Source organism: Phacochoerus africanus, chromosome 8, assembly GCF_016906955.1.
Source record: "Phacochoerus africanus isolate WHEZ1 chromosome 8, ROS_Pafr_v1, whole genome shotgun sequence".
Classification (NCBI taxonomy): domain Eukaryota; kingdom Metazoa; phylum Chordata; class Mammalia; order Artiodactyla; family Suidae; genus Phacochoerus; species Phacochoerus africanus.
This window is the reverse complement of record NC_062551.1, coordinates 32,601,243-32,621,991: the sequence shown is the minus strand read 5'-3', so window position 1 is coordinate 32,621,991 and position 20,749 is coordinate 32,601,243. Positions and strand designations below refer to the sequence as shown.

The window sequence follows — 20,749 nt, the reverse complement described above, 5'->3', positions numbered from 1 at the left end:
AAAAAAAAAGGAGCAAAATGCAAGGTGCGGCAAGAAGTAAGATTATATTCTCTTTGTTCTACTGGGCTATTTGGGGCAAGGAGGGACAAGTTGAACAAACTGAAATCAGTGTACAGCAAGGGGGAAAACAGGCAAGAAATGCTCTCCAAAGCCCCCTCCCTCCCATTCCCTAGAAGAGAAAAGCTCCACTTTCGAGGCAAGGCTGTTAATTAGGTTGCATTTCAGGGCTCTAGTTAGAACTAAAAACGTCCGGGGAATCAAATGCTACTTGCATATTAAACTGAAAAGGGAAAATGTCGCTCAACACTTTCTTCTGCCAGCAAAGTACACTTTACGGTCTCATTGATCAGGTTCTGTGTCGGGACCTGGAGCATGATCATCATGTCTGATTCCCCAGTTACTCTGCTCCTCAGCCCTGGAGCAGCCCCTCCAAAGCGATGCCCACTTTCAGCAGAGCAAACATTCCACTTAGGAGAGGAAGAAGAGTGGCTGCACGCACCCACACTGCAAAAAAAAAAAAAAAAAAAAACGGACTAGTTTGCCAAAGGCACCTATCCTGCAACCTTTTCTTTTTTCTGCCATAAATGACCAGTTTTTCTGAATGGAATAAGTGGCCTTGATGAGGCTAGAATAAAGCATTCTGCTTCAGAACCCTGGATCTGGAATACAAATTCTGGAGTTTGGTATCCCAGGCCTACAACTTCCTGGCTGTGTGACTGTGAACAACTTAAAACCTCTATGCCTTGGTTTTCACACACATAAAATACACAAAATAACAGTAATAACCTCCTTTGGTTGTTATGAGAATAAAATGAGTGAGATATACACATGATATGTATAATATATATGTCTGATACATAATGTCCTTAATAAATATTAGCTACAAAGCTTTTCTTTTTTTTTTGTTTTTTTTTTGTTTTTTTAAGGGCATATGGAGGTTCCCAGGCTAGGGGTCAAATCGAAGCTGTAGCTGCTGGCCTATACCATAAGCCACAGCAACGCTGGATCCAAGCTGCATCTGCGGCTTACACCACAGCTCACTGCAACACTGGAACCTTAACTCACTGAGTGAGGCCAAGGATCGAACCCGCATCCTCATGGATACTAGTCGGGTTCAATAACCACTGAGCCACGATGGGAACTCCCCAGCTACAAAGCTCTTGATAGCTGCTAAAGGCTTACTAACTATACACTTCTATTCAAAACTGAGCATCAAATGAAGACTCCCTAACTAAATACACTTCTGCAGCTCGCCCTTGGTGACACTGCACCGGAAGAAAGGGGCACGAGCTTGGATTTGTTCTCACTGAGTCTACAAAAAAACTAAGTTAAAGGACTTACGATTCTCCCAGCAGAGTCCCCAGCGGGAGGCTTCTGCCCAAGGCCAACACGCCAGGCCCTGGAGACCACTATCCACGTTGTCCTCCGCACCAGAGCACCCAGAGGTGGACGGGAGGGCAAGCGGGCTGGCATCTGGCTCTCCACGCCTGTGGCCGGGTCAGCCCAGAAGAGGTGCCATTTTCTGCTCTCACAGAGCCTGTGGGCTGCCTGCACCCCAGGGGCCTGCGGATGGAACAGGCCTCTGGGCATCTTCTCCCGTTGGCCAGCCAGGAGACTTAAAGGACACTGCCGGGGACGGGGTAGGGAACCTGCAAGTCAGGACGACGAGCTGCAATGTGACAGAAAGGCCCTCACAAATTAGCTCAGCAAGAAAGCGAGCGGAGGGCTGCCATGGCTAGGAAGTCCAGGGGTGGATCCAACTTTAAATATGGCCCAGTCCAAACACTCCAGGTCCTGAATCAAACCTCCAGGTTTCATTCGCTCTCCCCCTTGGTGTATCTGCAGTTCTCAGAGCTTTTCTGTTTCCAGCCTGAAACCCCCACAGCCACAGGACCACTGACAGCACCGCAGACAGCATCCCTGACGCCTGAAAAAACAGCAAGGGCGTTTTTCCTAGAGTTCACGGGAAACTCGCCTCTCATTGGCTGGGGTTCAGTCACGTGCCCAGCCCTGAACCAAACACTCTGGGGCAAGGGGCGTACGTATCCTGATTGGTCAGGTTGGGATCACTGGGCACTTCTGGAGCTGCGGGTAAGGTCAGAACCACTTGACCCTCCAGGCTGAGCATTAGGTGCTGGGATTTTTGCAGAGCTGAGATGCTGCTTCTAGACGCAGTGTGAGTGGGGGCTTACCCAGTAGAACAGCAGATGGTGAAAGGAGGAGCAGGCAGTGGAGCACAGAGATGGCAGGTAAGAGGAAATTGGGAGGGAAGATGATCTCTCAGGCGCCCATTTACTGGTCTACTGACCTGTCTGAAGAGGGCTGCTGACCCCTGAGCTAGCATGGACACCTCTGGAAGGCCCCACAATGGCTGTAGAAACTGACCTACATCTTAAAATCTTGAAGGCTGTGGTTCTCACATAGACTGCACATTAAAAATCACCTGATTAGCATTTTAAACATCCCAATGCCTGAATTCCACCTCTAGAAAGTCTGTTTTAATTAATGGGAGGGTGAGGCATGAAACAAGGTATGGATAGTTTTTAAGCTTCCTTAAATGATTCTGTTGGCAGCCATGTTTGAGAACCACTGTCCTGGGGCATCTGCCTTCCATCCTTTGGTAAATTTGCTTGTAGAAGGGGGTGAAAAAAAAAAAATACCCAACTCCCTGGAAACCTCATCCTGGCTAACCAGACCAATCTTTCCCACTCAGGGCCAGATTCCCCTGAGGTTAGGGGAAATTAGCCAGGGGTACTTGAGAGGAGGTTGGGGGGCTTTGTTTTTTGTTTTTTTTGTCTTTTTTGCCATTTCTTGGGCTGCTCCCGAGGCATATGGAGTTTCCCAGGCTATGGGTCGAATCAGAGCTGTAGCCGCCGGCCTACACCAGAGCCACAGCAACTCGGGCTCTGAGCCACGTCTGCAACCTACACCACAGCTCACAGCAACGCTGGATCCTTAACCCACTGAGCAAGGCCAGAGATCGAACTCTCAACCTCATGGTTCCTAGTCGGATTCGCTAACCACTGAGCCACGACGGGAACTCCTAATTTTTTTTTTTTTTTTGTCTTTTTAGGGCTGCACCTGCAGCATATGGAGTTTCCCAGGCTAGGGGTCAAATTGGAGCTGCAGCTGCTGGCCTGCACCACAGCCACAGCAATGCCAGATCTGAGCTGCATCTATGACCTATACCATAGCTCACAGCAATGCCCAATCCTTAATCCACTGAGTGAGGCCAGGGGTCGAACCTGAGTCCTCATGGATCCTAGTCAGATTTGTTTCCACTGTGCCACAAGGGGAACTCTGCTTTGGTGACTGATGAGAAAATAAGTATACAACAGCAGGGGGCACACCTATCTTTTCACTGTTTTGCCTTTACACTGCTTCTTCTAATATTTTTTTTTTTTTTTGCCTTTTTCTAGGGCCGCACGCACGGCATGTGGAGGTTCCCAGGCTAGGGATCTAATCGGAGCTGTAGCTGCTGGCCTACACCAGAGCCACAGCAACTCAAGATCCAAGCCGAGTCTGCAACCTACACCACAGCTCACGGCAACGCCAGATCCTTAACCCTCTGAGCAAGGCCAGGGATAGAACCTGCAACCTCATGGATGCTAATCGGATTGGTTAAACACTGAGCCTCGATGGGAACTCCACTCCTTCTAATATCTTTGAATCCCTGTCTCAATAGACATAATGTCATCACCTTAGTTTACAACACAAATTACTGAAAAGGTGGAACTTCTGGAAAATGTGCTCAGAGGCGGAAATGATTCTCCTGTCCACCAGTTTCATTTCTGTTCCTTTCATCCAGAGAAAGGAGAAGAACTCTTTATCAGTTTCCAAGAAACCCCATTAGATGTTTGTATAAATTCTACTTTTACTAATTATAAAAAAGAGGGTTGCCATTTAAGGAACCAAGTTTCTGATGAGGGTGAGAAAATAACTAGCAAGCATATTAACTGTAAATCACCTCCACTCACTGAATTAAATGCCAAGGAATGATATATCCACTGCTGGATTTCTTATCTGCTTTGATTCACTGTATTGCCGGTGCCTAGGAGCTTTCCTGTTTTTTTTTTTTTTTTTAAATCTGTGATTTTCTTGAACCATTTAACAGGCTCAAGAAAGGCTTAAACTCATGAAGAGTGGGTCTGTAACAGATCTGTAAGCAGGAGGTTAAAGTATGTGCCTTGGATATATGTCATTGTGGGCATATATTCATCCACAATAGCCATCCCTTGATTCTGAAAGGAGAACTAGAATACAACCAGGAGGCCTCCCTGATCTGCCAATACAAAAATCTTATGTTACTTGTTAAAATTTAGAGGACTCCTTCAGATGCCACTCTCTTCTCCTGGTTTCACTTGCTCAAATTTATTCTGTCATCATGAAAGTTTTATGGCCTCTTTTGTCTTGTTCTTTATATTCTCTCTCGTATGTGTAAACCACATCCATTTTACAGAACACTTTTATATGTGTTCTCCTATTTTAATCCTCACAGCCACCCTGGAATTATGAAATATGTTAAGGACACGAATGCTGCTGGTGATTCCATTCTTTAGGGTTAGGTCTTAATTAATCAATGAGTATACAATTCCACTGCAGATTTGTGAAATTCTCCTTTTATCAGAGTAGCGCTGACTTACAATGTTGTATTAGTTTCAGCTGGACAGCAAAGTGACTCCGTTATACATATACATATATCCATTGTTTTCCCATAGAGGTTATTACAGAATAGTTCCCTGTGCTACACAGTAGGACCCTGTTAGTTATCTGTTTTATACACAGTAGTATGTATATGTTATTCCCATCCTCCTAATCAATCCCTCTCCCCCACACCCCAGTTTCCCCTATGGTAACCCGAAGTTTTATTTTGAAATCTGTGAGTCTGTTTTTATAAATAAGTTCTTTCCGCTTTTAACATAAGACCATGCGGTGTTAGCCTTTTTTATTAGCCAGTATTATGTGCTACGGATCTCCTCAGCTGGTCTCTGACCCCGCCATCCCATTAAATACGGATCAAGTTCAGATCCACACAGGGGCCAGGAGAGAGGAGCAGCTGCAGGAGCAGAGCTGGCTGGGGACTATCAGAGAGCACAATCCACTTGTTGCCAAATCTTCCACCATCTCAAGAGAAATTGTTAATCCAGACCTTTTTGTGATCTCCCGACTTTGGAATTATGATAACTAATCTTTTTTTTTATTCTCTCTCTCCCCTCCCCCCAGCTCTATAGGCCAAATGGGCCACTGCTTTCTGGCTGGATTTAACCCTGGAGCTGTCTTGTGGGGCTCCTACTTATCCCTCACTCCTTTCCTTTTCATTTGCTCAGGATTGGCAATGACAACATCACTTATTCAAAGCAACCAAATTGCTATATCCCAGGAGTTATACATGGACCTGTCCAATGATCTCTCCTTGACCCTGAAAGTGCCCTGCACCCGTTTTGATTACTGTCTCCATCTATATCTGGTGTACTTTAAATATAATTCTGACACCATACATATCCCACCAAATAGTCATTATGTATGCTGACAGTTCCATCCCACTAGGTAGTGAATGCCATAAAAGCCAAAAGTGTCTCTTTTATCTTTCTATCCTCATCCCTAGCTCACAACAGACACCCCATTACTATATAATGAATGTAGAAATATTTGTACCACTACTTGTAAGAGGAACAAATTTAGCAAATGAGGGGAGTGAATACATATTATTCTGACACTGCCAACCTGTGTACATACAGGTGTACCTTCCCTACCAGTATCATCATCACCACCAGCAAATCTTGTGGTTTTAATCAACAATAATACTGAATGTGATTCTGGGCACAGAAGAGGTAGGCAATGAGCTGGAACAGGATGCTGCCCCAGGTGCTTAAACATTCATGTTGGGCTCCTGAACCACATTTCCTTCTATATCTCCGGGGCTTCCACGATCAAGCCCAGTGCCATCTGGTTGCCCTGGACCCCAGGCAGAGGGAAATGGACACAGCCCCCCCTCTCATGTTTCAGTGTTGCTTCTCTCACCCAAACACCTTCTCCCTTCTCCCACCCTATTCATTATTCACAGAAGCTCAGGACCCATCTTCTTCCAGAAAGTTTTCTGGCTGCTTTAGCCCCAGAGAATCTCTTCCTCCTTCAAATTTTTGTAGGGATTATAATCTAGCCCTTACACTTTGTCATTTTATTACATTTAGTCTTTACTACTTAAATGCATAGCTGTAGTCCCAAGAATCTACAACTATGAAAAATGCTGTTTAAAAAAAAAATAGATGTTTTGGAGTTCCTTTGTGGTGCACTGGGCTAAGGTTCCAGCATTGTTACTGCAGGCACTCAGGTCACAGCTGTGGCACAGGTTTGATACCTGGCCCGGGAACTTCGACACGTCATGGGTGCAGCCAAAAAAATAAAAAAATAAAAAAGTTGTTTTGATGGAAAATACAGAAATTAGAAGATAGAGAGTTTCGGATGCACAGTAACAAGGCATATCTTCTGCACTAATTTTTAAGAATAGCAGATGCTTGTGTGTAGCTCTAAAATGTGACTATCATTGAACAAAGCCAGTGTTAGAATGAGTTTAACTTCTGATCAAGCAAAGGCCTTGTCTTTTTATACATACTCTCACCACCTTTTTCCCTTCACTCAGAAAATATTAACTGAGCTCCTACTATGTGCCAAGCACTGATCTGGATATAGCAGTAAACAAAAGATAAGATCCCTGCTTGTACATTATAGTCAGACAAGTAAACAATTTCAAACAGTAATTAGTACCAAGAGGAAAAAAATGGACCAATGCGCTAGAGAATAGAGGGTGAGCTCATGAAACATACAAAAGGCATCCTGCTGAACCACCTGAACAAAAAGGTTCCATCGCAGATACGACTGTGTTTAGTTTTTATTTATTTTTGTTTGTTTGTTTTTAAATATAAGTTGCTAGTTCAAAGACTCCGCTGGTTGGCTAACTTTACTTTTAACATTTTAACTGGGGTACCACATACCTAAAGGAAAGTGCAGAATCATCACTGTGCAGCTCCATGAACTTTCTCCAAGTAGGAAAAATTTTTTCTAAGAGGGCACATCCACGTGTCTGGCCACTGACATCAAGGAACTGAACTTCACCTCTCAGAAGTGCCCCGCCCTGTGCCCGTTTCCCATGACTAAACCTTCCTCCTCTTATTAGTCTTGCCTGGTTTGTAAATGTGTATAAATGGAACCATGAAATGTGTTTGGCTCTCCTTTATTGAGTATACTCCAATTTATTTCTCCATTCTCCTGTGAAGTAGGCCTTTGATTACTTTCAGGTTTTGGCTGTTAAAAATACCACCATCACGAACGTTCTTGTTCCTGCCTCTTGTCACATGTCTGTGCATATTTGTAGGGGTTACTACATAGGGTGTGTTAAGCAGCTGTAGCAGGTATTTCTCAGGTAAGTATAAGATGTATCAACTTATCTTTCCAGACAAGCAGTTTATGGAAGTTCAGCCCTTCCGTGTTTCCCTAGCTCGTGGTGCTTTCTATCTTCTGCAGTTGAGCCTTCGCGGGAAGACTGAAGGGATGTCCACTAGGGTTTTAATTTGCATTTCCTTCGTGGCTAATGACCTGTAGCCTCACCACTGCCCACGTAGACATCCTCTTCTGTGAGAGGCCTACGTCTTTTGCCCGTTTTCTGTTAGGTTAACTTTTTCCTCTACACAATTCGTGGTTTCTTTATATACGCCGGACATGGATCAGCATATTTTATAGGAATATTGTTATGTCTTAAACGTGAGTTATCCCAATCTGTGGATGATTTTCCACTCCCTTAACATTGTTTTTGATCTAAAAATATTAATTTTTTTGTAATAAAAGGTGTGTTTTTTTCCCTTAGAGTGCATGTTTACATGGCCTTTAAAGACATCTTTGTTCTGCCAAATCTCACGAGCTAGAGCTCTGGTTACGCAATAACAGCATGGAGGAGTATGTCCGGTACCCAGGGATGCTTGTTGATCTCCTTCAACCAGTGTTACCTGTAAACACACAAGTACTGAGGCCCTGGCTGGATAAAGCATGGCGACCAAGAGCTCAGACTACTCAGAAATAAAGGATAATCACACCGCCAGGTAAGCCACTCAGCCCAGCTGAGATGCTCAGCAAGGGTGAGAAGAGCTTAGTGGAAGAAACAGTGAGTATCAGTTACAGCTCCTGAGACCAGATACAAGTGGCCAGGGGCTGCAGCCCCTCCCACCAACCTCTCCTTTGGAGAAAGACACGCATGGGAGTCCCAGGGGAGTTACTCCCAGAAGTTACAGAAAGCAGTGTATGTGAGAGGTACATGGGGTGGGCTGTACTCTGTGTCGCCACCTGTCAGGGCTTTGCCTTAGGACCACAGACATCCAGTGGACTTGCCGACATTCCAACACAGATCTCCCGAACACAGCTAGTTCTCTGAGCCTTTTGTTTCCTCCTGTTGTCTGGCACAGGGATCGCATTCTGGCGTCACTGGCTTTTCTACTTCATTTAATGTAGACTGTTACTATTCCCTTGTCTGTAGAAGCCACTCTAACTGTGTTTGTGCCATCTGGCAGGGTCCTTGCCAGGTTGTTAAACTCTGTATCTTGACAGAGTGTTCCCAAATCAATAAATTCTTGTTTTATCAAATCTTATGTTCTCCCCCTAGATCCAGTGCGCTCAGAATATAGTCCCGTGCATATTTTTTTTCTGGCTCCTATTGGTCATATTGACTAGATCCTGCCTCTCCTTTCAAGTCTGGCCCCTTTTCTCCCTTCCCAGGCTCAGAATGACCTTTCCCCAGCTATCTCGTGCTCGACCCTTGTTATTTAGGGGCTTTGGACCAGGAGGAAACTGGGGGCAGATCCTGGGAGAGGGTATGGCATGTGTCTTACACAGGGGAAATGTCTGCAATCTTCAAAGAAGGGAGAAGCAGCAGTTCATTAATAGAGGTGTGTGCCATTTTCCTAGGTTCCGAGGTTTGGAGAACCTGGAGATTCAAAGTTTTTGTCTACTTTGATTCTATTATTTCCTGACCTGAACCCACACATAACAGACATGCTCTCTCAGTTTGCTGAGGCTACTATAACAAATTGCCACCATCTGGGTGGCTTATAAACAACAAACATTTATGCCTCACAGTTCTAGAGACTGGGGAGTCCAATATTACGGTGTGAGCAGATTCAGCATCTCATGGGAAACCGCTTTCTTTCGGAGGGTGCCTTCACCCTCTGTCCTCACAGAGTGGAAGGGGATAGAAAGCTCTGTGGGGCCTCTTTTATAAGAGCATTAATTTCAACAGTTCCCCTCTCATGACTTAATCATCTAAAGGCCCATCTCCAAATACTCTCACCTTAGGGATTAGGTTTCAACATATGAATTTGGGGCGGGGGTGGGGACAGACCATAGCACAGGCCTAGCTTTAGAGCTCTGACCTGGGTCTGGTCTTCAGCTTTCTCTGCTTTTAGGCTATGGAGATTAAGGTCTCTTTATAGGCTACCAAGGAAGCTCTTTGGATTTCCCTCTTAGCTTTTAATTGCCAATTTATCACTCCGAGCCTTTTGTTATCTTTTTCCAAAGCATTAGTGAAGCTTAGCGACAGCTCTCCAAGTCCACTGTCCATTTTGGTATGGTTACTACATATTTCTCAAAGGCCTGCTATCACAACCGGCTTGTGAGTCCCATTCTGCCAGTATATCATCCCAGTTTGCCACAGTAAAAACTCTCATAATTGCACTTCTACCTCATGTCAAAGTCTGTGTTCCACTTACCACCAAGGATGGGTCCACACTGCCACTCAAGCAGCAGGTACTCCAGCTTCAAAATCTCCTCTTAGCATCTGCTTTCTCCAGCCGCTTCTAGTGCCAATTGCTGTAGGTTTGGTGCCCCAGAAATCAGGATGGAAGGTGGAGACTAGTCTGGAATAAGTTTATTAGGCAGCTTTTAGAATCAACCCCCACGGAAGGGATGTAAATAAAATAAGACTGGGCAGAAGGAGAGGACGGTGATGCAGTCTCAACAAAGGCCTCCGCCGAGTCTGCAGGGTATTCTGACACTAGGACGCTCAAGTGGGAGTGAAGGAGCCATGACTTTATATACCACATACCCCGGTCACTGGATAAAGCTGCCCCTTAGAAGTGGCTGTGGCCTTAAGCAAGGGAACTATCTTTACCTGGGGCAACCAAAAAATGCTAAGAGTGCTGCCTACAGAGAGTCCTCAGTTGTTAGTCTACTTTAAAGTGTAACATTAACTAACTTACCATGTGAACAGAATAAAAGAAAACAGGCTGGCACTTTTATTTCTACTATAAATCCAAATACATTTCTTTCTCTTCCCTTCTTGTACTGGACTTCTGCTGTGGTGATTAATACAGTGATGCTAGTGAACATTTTTCAGCGAGCAAACATTTAACATTTACTCTTGCATATCATAGTTAGTGTATATTTTATACATACTTTTTATCAGCTAGTAATTTCCTTTCTTTTCCTAGTTAAGATTTTTTTTCTGGGAAACAGATTTGAAATTAACTAAATACATTTTCTGTGTCTATTGAGAAAATCATATAACCTATTGAGATTATCCTTTTACTCCATTCACATGGCAAATTATAGTGACTTTAAAATGTTAGGGAGTTCCCGCTGTGGCTCACAGGAAACGAACCTGACTAGTATCCATGAGGATGCAGATTCAATCCCTGGCCTCAATCAGTGGGTCAAGGATCCAGCATTGCCGTGAGCTGTGGTGTAGGTAGCAGACACAGCTTGGTTTCTGTGTTGCTGTAGCTGAGGCATAGGCTGCAGCTCCAATTCCACCCCTAGCCTGTGAACTTCCATATGCCTCAGTGCAGCCCTAAGAAGCAAAAAAAAAAAAAAAAAAACCAACCAAAGAAAAAAACTAAACTTATTCCTTTTTAGATATCTGTTGATTTTATTTCCTAGAATTTCAAAATTAAACTTATATCTGTTTTTGAGAGGTCAGTCTGCAAAGACTTTTCTTGGAATGCTTTGTGAGATTTTGCTATCAAGGCCATGCTGCCTTTATAAAATGAATTAGAAAGTATTCTGTTCTTATAAGACTGGTATTATTTATTTCCTAACTGTTTGGTCCAATTCACTGGTAAACCCATCTGAGGCCAGAGTTTCCCCATGGGAAGGTTTTTTTCTTGAGAAATATTTTTCTTTACTAGATATAGGACTATTCAGATTTTTGCTTTCTTCTTAAGTCAGTTTTGATAATTTGTATTTTTATGACTTTATTTGACTCGTCTAAATTGCTAAGAGTTTCCACTTAGATGCTCATCCTTTTAGAAGCTTCCTTCTACTCCCTATTTCTTTTTTTCTCCTTTTTGTCTTGAACTGCTTTTGAACTGGAAATTGCTCCGAGTGGAAAAGTGGCTTAGACAACTAGGATCACTTCCCTTCATTTCCTTTCTCTCCAGGATCTTGACTTCTCAAATCCTCTTACCTTGGTGTCCCTCTAATGCATTCAAAAAGATATCTTTTTAAACTCTGTTCAGTGTTTCTAACTGCTCTTAGCCAAAAGAGTGTTCTGCTCATCCATGACAGGTGGAAATACTTCCATATGATTAAAATAAATATCTGACTAATAAATGCAAGTTGCATTCCATAATTAATCTAGCTCATATCCAAATATCATTAGGAATATTTGTGTTGGAAGGAAAAACACCTGGCGTTCTTATATTGCACTCTATCCTTCCTCTCCTATATAGGAATCTTTTTAAAGACAAAGATAACATACCTTTGAATAGAGAAGCAAATTTGGAGCCTGGTACTGAAACCTTAATTCATAAAATTTGGAAAATCACTAAAATTATCATCACTTTAAGTGTATTAGAGGTTCTTAATTAATATAGTCTATTACTATCACTGTTATTGTAAGTGCATTATTATATACTTCTGTAAGACAACCTCAGGAAAACAATGAAGAAAACTGTCACGGCAATGTAACTGGCTAAGAATGTCTTAGCTATTTACAAAATTCAGCAAACTTAGTTTAATGGGCAAAGCAAACATTATGTAAAACAAAATGCTTGATTCTTTCCTACCTAAAACTTAGACTATGTTCATCACCACTTATCTGAATCTCCTTATTAAGAACCAGGAATGATCTAGTTTTAGACCAGAGAGACACATAAAACAGTGTGACATAGTCACAAAATATATGTGCTAGCAAAGGAAGGTTTCTGTCACTAAGGCAAAGAAATGGAAGATGATCTAATAAATTCAACATTCAACCAAACTGTCCACATTCTCTACTTAAATATTTTAGAGAATGTTAAATTTTGAAGGCTTGTAAAGTCTTCTCATATGGCTGAAAATAAGCCAGTTTCATTAGATGGTTTCCTGTCCTTCTGCTTTGTTGTAGGAACCTGCAGTGTCATACAGTTTCAAGAAGATAAATATTAGTCAAGATGGCCCATGGTATTAAGAGAGAAGTGAAGTCAAGTGGATTAAACATTTTAGAAACAGCCTTACTTTGAGGAATTAAGATAGATTCCGGTTGCCAGTGAAAATGATAGTGGAAGGAAAACGTCAACTGCTGGTTAGCCTGGTTACGCTGTGCTCTGAAATGTCTTTTGTTAACGTGATCTCTCTATTGAGAACTCCATTACCCTGTGTTTAAAACAAAGGCGCCCCATTCAAAGCAGGCTATAATTGTAGTCTTTCAGCAAAACAGCATTTACGAAAATATGCCTTTCAGAACTTGGTACAATTTATCACCCCCATGGTGCATGACACACAATTACATTTGTCACTGCTTTTATTGGATATTACATGTCAGTAATGAGTCATCAGCTCCAGAAGTTATGAAAGATGGAATTTTTTACTACTAGATTTCTGAGTTTGCTCCAAAAATAAAACTAAAACTCGTGTATGCCTCAGTAAGGGTAGAAGCTACATTCGGGAGAAACATTAATCCCTGTTTTAGAAAAATAACGATGTATTCCATTTATTGACAGCAAGATGATTGCCTACAGTGTTTCTCGTTACCTCTAGATCACAAATGAGTAAATCACTATCAGACAAACCAAGGTTAAAACTGAGTGTGTTTTAACATTGTAACAAGGTGCAGCAATAAATAAATAAATAAAATCAACAACAACAACAACAAAAACTCTATCACCAAGAGAGGACTGTTAATTCAGAGATTTTTTTTCCCCTTAGATTCTGTGATGTGATAAGCACGGCAGCTCAGTCATCGCTGAAATTAAATTAGGTTTTAGAAAATGAATATTTCATTTTTAAGATCCTGTTGCTTGGAGACCTGGGAAGAAAAGGCTAGTTTAGCCCAAGATGGGAGAGATGTTATGAGGGCCAGCATTTTCTGCTCCTGGAAACGGCTGGAGAACGCTGAGGAAAAATTACATAAGGGAGGCAAAACAATGATGATCGTACAAATGGGCTCGTTATAAATATGCCACAATGCATGTCATTTCTTCCAAGCTAAAGAAGTCTCTCTCCACCCTTCACCTGTAGTAATAAGATTGAAATTGGGCACAGTATCATGATGCCATAAACACAATCTACCTTTTGTTTTAACAGACACATTTTTTAAAAAGACAAAACAAATGTAGACTCGGTGGCAAAACAAAGCATGCTTTTCTTTGCAAGGAGGCTCAACAAGTAATAGAGATACAGAAACTCATATCTATTATGTTGGACAGAGCTGCACTCACCTGGCTGCATTTTAATAAGCCTCATAAAAATTGAATATGCTTTGCTTTCATTGCCATTGAAGCTAGAGCAGTTTTAAGAGAGCTTCCATTTGGGGGACATGGTAGAATGCTAATTGTTTCCTGAAAGGAAAGCTCAGAATCTCTTGAGCTTTACCTGGGTACATGGATACCCATGTAAAGATTACTTTTCCCAGCCTCCCTGGTAGGTAGGTGTGACCATGTGAATATGTTTTGATCAGTGAGATGCAGGCAGAAGCCATGTATGCAAATTGCAGATCATAATTTTTTTAGAAGGAAGCTCTTGCTCTCTACTTCTCCTCTTCCCTTCCTGTGGGCTGTTGTGCGGAGGTAATGATGTGAGCCAGATTAACCATGTGGAGCTGGCAGAGCAGCAAGAAGGAAGTAACCTAGATCCCTGGATGAGCCCATGGAACAAGGTAGCTCAACCACCCTGTATCGCCTGCCCAATTCTGGGCTGTATCATGGGAGAGAAATAAATGTTTGTCTTGTAAATCTGTGTTGGAGGACCTTTTCTGTCCAACAATGTAGTCCATACCCTAACTCACATATGAGATTTTGGTAGACATGGTTTCTAGGGATAGTTTTTCCTATCATTTGTTTTTCATCATTCTATGCTACTCTTGATTCATATCTTCCTTTCTCAATTCCTAATAGTAGATACAAATCAGGATGCCAGCCTAGCTCTCCAAGGCTATTTGAGCCACCTCCTTTCTTTTTGGTTGCTGCCAGTCCGTAGGTAATCCCCATTGTGTTCCAACTATGAAATGCATCTATATGTATGTGTATATATATATGACCCTGACTTCATAACTACAGTGATTTCCTAAGAAACAAGCATGTGACACAAGCTGGGAGAGTCAGAGCTCTTTCCTGGGATCTTCCTAGAGAATGAGCACTTTCTCTCTTGTGAGACCCTTTTGCAGTTACGAAGAATAAATAGAGGATGAGGTCAATGTATAGAAAGAAGACAAACCCCAGTGCTTGTCTCCAGTATCCTAAGCTAGGAATCTAAACTTCACAGGCTATCTGAGCAAAAAAAAAAAAAGTTATTTTGGCCTAGGCTAGTTTGAACTGGGTTCTTCCATTAGCAAATAAAATATCCCTGATTAATGCTCTCTGCAAATTAACCTCATTGTTGCAACAGTGACCTTGTGTGCTTAAAATGGGCCTTGGAGCTCCCCCACCCCCGCCCCGAGAAACATCAGGAATCAAACATTAAAAGATTAAGAAAACCTGGAGTTCCCATTGAGGCACAGTGGAAACAAATCTGACTAGTAACCATGAGGTTGCAGGTCTGATCCCTGGCCTCACTCAGTGGGTTAAAGATCTGGCGTTGCCGTGAGCTGTGGTGTAGGTCACAGATGCAGCTCAGATTCAGCGTTTGCTGTGGCTATCTATGGTTTAGGCTGGCAGCTATAGCTCCCATTAGACCCCTAGCCTGGGAACTTCCATATGCCCCATGTGTGACCATCAAAAGCAAAAAAAAAAAAAAATAGATTAAGAAAACCTAATGCCATGTAATATCAGGTTATAGATCCATATCCTATATATAGTCAAATTTCACTTTCAAATCATGATTTTATTCTTCTGGATTAAACATGAATTACTGGAATTGATAAATCTGTCCTGATTTTCTTACTGCCATGCCACCTCAAATGGTTTGTTCAAAGCAGCAGCAAGATCCTAAGAGCAAAGTGTTTTTCTGTTTTAATTTCTACAGCACACAACATGGAGGTTAACCACCTGGAAAAGAAACATATATATAATCCTAAATCTAAAAGCCTATGAAACTAAGAATGACTACTTCTTTTTCTGTCCATCTGAATGCTGGAAAATGAAAAGAATGACAAGCTATTTGTTCATAACGTGAGGGCCATCTTGCAGGCCAGATTTGATTAAAAAAGCATTCTCAGCGATCTGACTACATCATTTTAAAGTGAACTTGAAGGGGGAAGAGGTGGCCACTTCTAACTTTAGAGTAGGGCACTGGGAATCCTGCAGAGATGGGGAGGACGGGCTGTGCCCCCGGTAAGTGGCTTGTTTTCCGTATTGCCAATGCAGGGATCTGATGTGTAAGATCAGCAACTGTCTTTAAATAACTGATGAGCAGTCATTCTTCCCAACAGAGGAAGACTTAATTTTAACCAAATACAACTCCTTGCTGAAGAGGGCGAAGGAGCCACTGATGAGGTGTGCAAGTGCATGGCGACACACATTTAACAAAGAATTTCTTTTATATTCTTTAGCACCAGAACTACTCCCAAGAATCAAAGTGGAAAATAATTGCCATGATGAACAGGGGCTGACAAGGGCCACCACATCAACGTTCTCCTCTCTTCAGCTGTCACTCATCACGGATTGACACAGTAGACAGTCACTGTTGGTAGAGATGCCAAGATGAACTTATTTTAAATCTAACAGCCAGTAGGAATGTGTTCTAGTCTTTTCTGTGGTTGCGGGACTCATACAAATATTCTGCATCCAGCAAGAACTAAGAGAAGCCTTTAAGGGAGAAAAGTAGGTGAGTCACATTTTTCATTGTTATAGTAATTCTCAATTATATATATTCTAAATTTTGTATATATTCTTAATTATATGTAAAATCTTCATGTTCACAACATCACTATTTTTCTTTGGATTACATTCTCGTGAGTGTCTGATAATTTACAAGCCTGGATCGATAAGTTACTTTCTTCTTCAATCAAGTAATAAGTAGTTATTGTGAAAAAAAAAAAAACCTACAGGACTATTAGACAGGAGAAAAAAATGAAAAAGAGTATCAGACATTCTCTTCCAAGAAGTTAAATCATATGAGAGGAAGACGGGACTCAGAGTAGGGAGCAATATAAAAACATAAAAGATAGCAGTTTTTGGATATACTTCTACATAAGTGGAACAGACTGATATTTCTTAGATTTCAGTCACATGCATGCTAATCTGATATGGTTTTTCTCTCTCCATGTTCACATGCTATGGAATTATTATTATTGTACTCAATATTTTTATATAAATGAAATCATTTTTTCTGAAATAACTCCAAAGTCAAAGGAAACTTTAGATGCTACCATAAATGGAAATCTCATTTTCTAAAATTTAGGAAGTATAAAAGGGAATACACTAAAAATAAAACCATGTTATAAAATCTCAGCTAGATATTTTCGCCTGCTGAAAGCTGAGACCGGCTATGTATCTGTATAATCTCAGATCATTATTGCTTTTACTTAAGGTCATCATGGCACCACCAGTAGCATGTGCCCTGTAATTAGGGATCTGCTAGTTGGGAAGCAGCAGTGAAAGGGACTCAGAAGAGGGAGTGATCTGTGGGGTGAGGTGATCTGCGAAGGCTTCAGAAAGGATGCTCCATGTGAGTGGAGCTTGAACTGATGGACTAGGGTGGTCCAACTAGTGGAGCAAGGGACAGAAATGATTTGGGCAATTACGGAGAGGAGCAGAGACATGGGAGCAGCATAAGGGATACCAAGTTTGCTTCCTTATCAGCCGTCATCTGACCTAGGACTTCATAACACTGGACAATTAACATTTATGAATCACTTACTATGTCCCAAGCACTAAGCTAGGCATCTTCACATGTTTCCTCTTGTGATCCTAATAATTTAAGGAAATCATTCTTGTCCCCATTGTATAGGTGAGAAAGCCAAGGCACAGAACTAATTCCAGGTTACACAGCTTTGAAAGTAGTGCAACTGGGGGTTCCAGTCCAGGTCCTTCTGTATCCAAAGCCCTTGTTTTCTACTTCACACTGTGTTTCCAGCAAAATCATGAAACAAAAGCCATGGGCCATCTCGGGAAATTCTCACTAAAGGGCTCCGTACTGGGAGCTAGGAAAACAGAGGAGGTGAGGGGAGCTTCTCCTTCACTAAGGCCCTGAGCAGTGGAAGCTAATAACCACTCAGAGAGAGGTGCGGGTGTTCCAGCATTTCCTTCTCTTCTGGAATGTTGTCGGTTAGCCTTCAGTAAGAAAAACAAGAGCTTCAGAAATTCAGGCCTTCCAGTTCCAAAGTGGAAAATAAATCAACTGTGCATATCAGCAGCATCAGTGACCAAATGTTGACCTTGCTGAGTTAATCAGTAGAGAAGCTAATCAGTTGGAAAAATGCAAATTTGTTTTCTGCACGGAGAGTTGGAAACTCATTACACTGAGCCACTCCTTAAATTAAGCTCAGAGTAGTGACTCAAAATCTAGGTCAGATAAGGAACAATGTAAGGCTGAAATAAGCAGGTTGGAGAAAAGGATCGCTAAGAATCCTATCACTTAAGGCACTTGTATTAGTTTCTCCTTAGGCCCCTTAACCGTCTATGAAGAAGAAAGTGGCCAACTCAGGTTGGATGAGATGTTTTTCCCAGATGTCACATATTTAGAGGATGAACATTTCTTATAACACATTTTTTGTGTGTATGTGTGTGAGTCTTTTTGCCACTTCTTGGGCCGCTCCCACGGCATGTGGAGGTTCCCAGGCTAGGGGTCTAATCGGAGCTGTAGCTGCCGGCCTTCGACAGAGCCACAGCAACGTGGGATCCAAGCCGTGTCTGCGACCTACACCACAGCTCATGGAACACTGGATCCTTAACCCACTGAGAAAGGCCAGGGATCAAACCCAGAACCTCATGGTTCCTAGTCGGATTCGTTAACCACTGCGCCACGACGGGAACTCCTCTTATAACACATTTTGGTGTAGAGTTTTAACAGTGCACCTGCCCCTTGACCCTAACTGCCAACCTTAAGTACTTCGTCTCCCTAAATTGTGGATGGCTGCATGTATTATCTGGGCCATGCGATTCCAGAGGTGAATAGGTGAATATTACCCCCTGGACTAACGCCACTCCCTCGAAACTCTGGGTAAGTCTGAGAAACCAGAAATGTGTGTGTTATGGTTTAAAACCAAGGGCTGTCACTCAGTACTCCAGTGGGACAAGTCAATGGTGGGGTTTCGCTTCCTTTCCTTACCCTTCCCCCTCAGGATCAAGCAACTTCAGGAAAAGTGACTCTCTTCCTCTGAATTTTTGCTAACGTCCCTTCCAGCATGCCAGGGTTCCCCATGATTGATTCCCTTGCACACTGACTCGGAAGACACCTGCCATGAATAGCCATGAAGGAGAGGGCACTTACCAAAATGCACAGTACGTGCAGTAAGAGGTTCTCAAATTTAGCACTTTTGTCTCCGGCTTAAATAATCACCAACAGAACAGAATTGTCAAGAATTTAAAAATGAAATGCATTAGAATTCAAAACGAAATGCATTAGAATTCAAAACAAAGATTATTTTGACTAGCACATCCATAGCACCTACTATGTTCCTGGCATGGAACCAAATCATTTCAAAAGTTGACTGGACACAATACCCCAAGAAGCCGATGATCTAGCAGCCACGGCAAATTATTACCAAACAGTGAGACACGTGCAATTATAGCAACACCTGCAAGGTGCAAGAGTGGAGTCATTTTTTTCTTTCTCCCTCAAAAATCTTAAAATTAGCAATAACTTAGGCAAGACTCTTTAACCTGGAGAAAAGACGAGGAGGAGGCTATGGCGATCAACTGCTATTTCAATTGCTAGCTTCACATCGTTGAAGAGCTGCCACAGAGAAAGTAGAAGAGTATTTCTCTGAATTGCTCAGGGAAGCATATCTGGTTAAATATTTATAAGACACATTTTAATTTGACATCAGAAGGAACTTCCTTCTAAGTAGGGTGTTCCCATAAGAAGCTAACTCCACTGAGAATCACTGAGCTATCCTGTTTCTAGGCTATGAATGGCCAGTCATATAGTTTTTCTCCTTACTGGGCATGTTTCCTTGTCTTTGCCACCAGCCTGTGTCTTGCCAATGTCCTTTATCCTTATTGCCTGTGAAGAGACAGGCCCACTGAGCCTTGTAGTACCTCACAACCCCACCACCCCCCAGCCTAACTGGGTCCCGGATGAGACACATAACCCGAGGCCAGGCTTTCAGTGGCTGCCCGGCAACCAGCTGTGCTCTCTTGCCCAAGTCCTTAAATTAAGAGTCACAGAACCTACTATATAGCACAGAAAAATCTATGCGATAGTTTTTAACAAACTACACGGGGGGAAAAAAAATGAATGGCTATATTTATATGAATGACTGAGTCACTCTGCTGGACACCTGAAACTAATACAACATTTTAAGTCAACTATTCTCCAATTTTTTTTTTTTTTAAATAGTGGTTGTTGGGTCTTAGATATGCCCTGCTTGCAGACTCTTGACTTGTGGCACTGTGTGGGCTGTGCACATAGATATAGCCAGCTTACAGGGATGCCACCAAAAAAAGAGACATGTCATGCCACGTGGCCACTGATAGAGAAAGGGAGGACCAAGCAGCTCCTGAAACCGAAGGCTGGATTTGGTCCGTCCTGGCTTCTAATTTCCGGCTCCTATGAGCCTGTCTGTGACTCTGAGTTTGCCTGTCCAATCCTTAAAATAAGTCAGCTTTCTGCAAACAAGCTTCAGTACGTTTCTGTTCTGTGCCACCAATGATCCCCATTAGAACATTACCAAACATAAAATAGCTTATATTTCAAGGACTAAGCAGTATCTATACACACGCATGCTTGCAAGCTAAAACAAAATTACACTTTAATTAAATGTTGATTCCTGGTCTTTGTGGTTATAATCATTATTAAGTGATTTCCTTGGTCTTTTTCTTACACATAGAATATAGTTTGAGAGGACCCAAGACCAGATGAAATCAAAATCATTCCCCACCCCACCCCTGCAGAATTTTAGAATTTCTCTTCTATTCCTGCTAGCATTTTCATATTATAGTAGAGACACTGGCTACCAGACTGATCCTCCCTCCTTCATGGTCACCACATTCTTCCTTTATTCTGAAACTGTGTGTATTTTTCTCTACATCCCGATAATTCAAAAATAGCACGTCTTGGCATGTCCATGTGCACCCCTTTTTCCAAGCACCTGCCGAGCATTTACTGTGCTCTTTTGATCCAAAGACCCCAGAATTTCTTTGTCTGAGGGAATTTTATTCACTAGTGCTGTTATCACTTCTTTAAACTT

General features: G+C 42.2%; 1 long non-coding RNA gene across 1 annotated transcript; it reads left to right on the top strand.

The window, feature by feature from the left end:
* The first annotated feature begins 2,089 nt into the window (after nucleotides 1–2,089).
* Nucleotides 2,090–13,954, top strand: LOC125133808 (uncharacterized). Its single transcript, XR_007136513.1, has 3 exons — nucleotides 2,090–2,249; nucleotides 7,862–8,093; nucleotides 12,368–13,954. It is a non-coding gene; the product is annotated as an uncharacterized LOC125133808 (long non-coding RNA).
* The last annotated feature ends 6,795 nt before the right edge of the window (nucleotides 13,955–20,749 follow it).